Here is a 4,382-nt window from a genome sequence, read left to right as displayed (position 1 = left end):
GCATTGACACTGCTTGGGAACTCCTCTCTTGTCAGTACTGACAGTGTGAGCCAGGGTCCCTTGCCTCCTCATCTCGCCTCTTTACCTCCTCCATACCTCGGCCCAGGTTGAACCTCATCTCCTGCCTTGCCTTGAAGTGTTACCTTCTCCTGTCTGCATTCAAGGCCCATAGCACAAGGCATATCTTAGTGAGATGCTGGCAGCTATCCTGGGCTTGGCCTGCAGTGTGGGAAGGTGGAATGTGTTGTGTGTGGCCAGTCACATGGCTGGCCAGGCAGATAGATACCTTTCCCCTGCAAGCTTCCAGAAGCACTCTCCCTGCGGGGGAGCGGTGTTCTTTTTGCCAAATATCATGTTCAATTACAGTTGATTGATTGATTGATTGATGGGGCTGAAAACAGGACTGTGAGGGAGCTGCGGCTCTCACTTGGGTGCCTGCCACAGCCTCCTTGAACAACTGTCCCTAAGATGCTTTCAAGTCTCTGAGACAACAGGAGGCTGGGCCATGCTGGTTGTTCACATTCAGGCGGATAGCATGTCCTTGTAGACAAGTCTCCACTTTTGGGACACATGAGAATTGATGGCCATCTCCATGTGCTTTCCTGCAGAATCCTTGCCTTTCTATTGTTAGGTTGGGTTTTCTATATGAATTATCATCTGGAATTCTGTAGTACACCTCATTAGGTATGGATTTTTTTAAATTAAAAGACTCAGAATAAAACTTTTTTTGATCCATTTGCTGTGTGGTCTCCTGTAGTGCTTGGTCTCAGTTCTGCTGTTTGAGGTGGCATTGGGGCTGGGTTCCCAGGTGCCCAGCTCAGATAGCCTTTGTCAAGGGTGCGCTGTCCCTTGCCAGGACAGCTGGGCAGCCCTGGAGCCTTGAAAGGGCCACATTCCTTGGCAGCTGCTTTCGGCTGAGGTGGACTCTCAGGCCACCAGTTTCTCCATCAAGGATCTGATCTGAGCAGGCAGATGGCCCAGTTGTCTAAGTGCTTGCTCCATGTCTTAGGTTTTGTTACTGTGACAAAAGAAACTTTAGGGAGCAAGGGCTTATTTTGGCCACAGTTTGAGGGTACAATCCATCGTGGCAGAGAAGGCATGGCTGAAGTCAGACTTTGCTTTGTGGGACTGTTGGCCCACAAATAATCACATAGAGACTTATATTTATTATGAAAGTTTGGTCTTTAACTTAGCCTTGCTTCTAATTAATTCTTATAACTTAATTAACCCGTAATTTTTAATCTCTGTTCTGCCACGTGGCTCTTCACAGTCCCTCAGTATGGCGCGTCCAACTTGCTCCTAGTCTGCTGCTCCTAGTCTCCTAGTCACACACCTAGATTCCTCCTCCCAATTCCTCTCTTCCTGAAGTCCTGCCTATCCCCTCCTGTCTTGCTATTGGCTATTCAACTTTTTATTAAACCAATCAGAAGGGGCCTTAGGCTGAGGCACATCTTTACAGTGTATAAAAAGATTATCCCACAACACCCGGTGGCAGTTGGTCACATCACATCCAGAAGGCACTCCTGCCCAGTTAAACGTCTTCCCATGTCAGTTAACATAATCAAATAATCTCCCACAGGCATGGCCAGAAGCTTGTATTTCCAGTGAATCTATGTCCTGTCACACTGAAAGCATCCTGCTCCACAAGTACACTAGCACTTAATTTAAAAAGCCAGGTGCAGAAAGGTGTAGTGCTGCTACTTTTAATCCCAGGCAGGTTGATCTCTGAGTTCAGGACACATGGTGAGAGAGTATTAAAAAAAAAAAAAAAAAAAAAAAAAAAAAAAAAAGTCCATGCAGAATTGGAGAGATATCTCAATGGTTAAGAGTTCATGAGTTCCTTCCTCTTCACCCATGTTGGGCCAAACATAGCTACCTGCCTCAGATCCAGTCGATCCTATGCATCTGGTTTTTGAACTGCATCTGCACACACATGGGCATACCCACACACAAACCTATATTCATACACATAATTTATTTTCCAGACAGGCCTTGTAGCCCTGGAACTTGCTTTGTAGACCAGGCTGGCCTTGACTGCAGAGATCGGCCTGCCTCTGCCTTCTGAGTGCTAGGATTAAAGGTATGCATCACCACCACCCAGCTCCATAAATATGAGTAAAGCAAAACAACAACAAAATCTTTTTAAAAAGCCAGGTGCAATAGGACTTGCCTTGTAATCCCAGCTCTGAGGAGGTAGAGTCTGAAGATCCCTAAGGTTCATTGGTCAGCCAGCCTTGTGTAATATTTTTATTTCATTCTGATAACAAAGCTTGCTTTGAGTCACAGGACAGAACTAGTCACTTGTTTACAAAAATTAACCATAGAGGTTTGGAGGCCTGTGGACAGATAGGAGACAGGATAGTAAGGGCTGAGAGAAGATCTTAGCCCTTTTGGAGGAAGGAATGGAAGAGGTAGGAGGTGATTGGTGCCTTGTCCACAGCTTTTCTGATCATTCAGGTTCTTACTCCAATATTTGACTCCTGATTTTTTATTGGTAAAGAATAATTAGTTAAACACATCACCTGGTGTTCAACTTAGGGCACAAATTCACGAGATAGTAGCTTATTTCTGGCTTTGCATCCACTGACAGCTGCTAGAGCTGCATTCACCACGCTGCTGGCTGACTTTTCCTTTCTTTCCCCAAGCCCTCTATGTTAGCATCCAGACACATCTTGACCCTGCCCACTGGGGACCTGGTAGAGTGCATCACCCCTGTGTACTTGGCAAGCAGTGGCAAGCAGTACCCTGGCTCTACACAGCCACAAAAGGTCTCTTTAAGAGACAAGCTCTGGTTAGAGGCAAGCATCCCAGCCCAGGAATGGCAGAGGTGAACGAGCAACCGGAAGCATTGACAGTAGCAGCTCCCAGAAGCTATCGTAAGAAGTTGCTCTGGTAAAGAGCACCTGTGCTCCAGCCAGCATCCAGTGCCATTCTCTATACTCAGTACCCTGCTACATCAGCTACCACCAGAGCCTCAGCCCTACCTGGAGGATCTGTCATGGGAGGCTCTGCCCTGTCTGCACCTGAAGGAGTGGTCATCGGAGCCTATACTAATTGGAGGAAGAAATGGGCAGACAACGGTGCAAGAATACCATCAGCAACATAAAGAGCAATATGGCACCACCAGAAACTAGTAGTGGTTCCACAACAGCAAGACCTGAACATCCCAATTACAGATGAAGCAGAACAAAATTACCTTAAAAATAGCTTTATGAAGATGATTTCGGCTCTTAAAGAGGAAATGAAAAATTCCCTTAAAGAAATGGAGGAAAAGACAAAAAATTGGAAGAAATCAACAAATCCCTTAAAGAAAACCAAGAAAAAGCAATCAAACAGGTGAAGGAAATGGTTCAAGACTTGCATTGAAATAGAGGAAATAAAGAAAACTGAGGGAACTCTAGAAATGGAAAATCTGTAGTCAATAATTAGGATCAACAGATGCAAGCATAAACAATAGAATACAAGAGAAGGAAGAGAAAAGGAAATAGATTCATCAGTCAAAGAAAATGTTAAATCCAACAAATTCTTAACACAAAATATCTAGGAAATCTAGGACACCATGACAAGACCAAACCTAAGAATTATAAGGAAATGTACAGCTCAAAGGCACAGAAAATATATTCAACAAAATCATAGAAGAAAATTTTCCCAACCTAAAGAAGGACATGGCTGTGAAAGTACAAGAAGCCCACAGAACACCAGATAGACAAGAAAAAAAAAAAAAGACCCCTTGCCACATAATTCTCAAAACACTAAACATACAGAGTAAAGAAGAATATTAAGAGCTGCAAAAGGCCAACTAACATAAAGGCAGACCTATCGGAATTACACCTGACTTCTCAGTAGAAACAAAGCGAGAAGGTCCTGTTCAGGTGTTATACAGATACTAAGAGACCACGGATGCCAGCCCAAACTACTATACCCATCAAAGGAGAGCTAATACCAATACTCCTCAAATTGTTCCACATAATAGAAACAGAAGGAACCTGCCAAACTTTTTACGAGGCTACAATTACTCTGATACCCAAACCACACAAAGACACAACTAAGAAAGAGAATTACAGACCAATTCCCCTCATGAACATGAATACAAAAGTACTCAAACTGAATCCATCTGAAGTAGATAACTGGTTTATGGCACAAGATTCATGGGACTGGTTCAAATATAGATTAGTATAATTTTATTCGGGAAGAAGTCACGTACACAACAATGCTGATGACTGCTGCAAGTCCCTGCTCCAAGGATCCATGCCAGCTGCCTTCTATGACCCGATTGGGAGCAAGAGAAAGAACTGGGGTCTGGGGCCCCAGACTTAGCCTCCCACAGGTCACGTCCACACCCCAGTGAGCATGGTCATTGCAACAGGTGCAGGCAGGGTGGA

Source organism: Phodopus roborovskii, unplaced genomic scaffold (genome assembly GCF_943737965.1).
Source record: "Phodopus roborovskii unplaced genomic scaffold, PHOROB, whole genome shotgun sequence".
Lineage (NCBI taxonomy): Eukaryota > Metazoa > Chordata > Mammalia > Rodentia > Cricetidae > Phodopus > Phodopus roborovskii.
Note: the sequence above shows the minus strand (reverse complement) of the source record.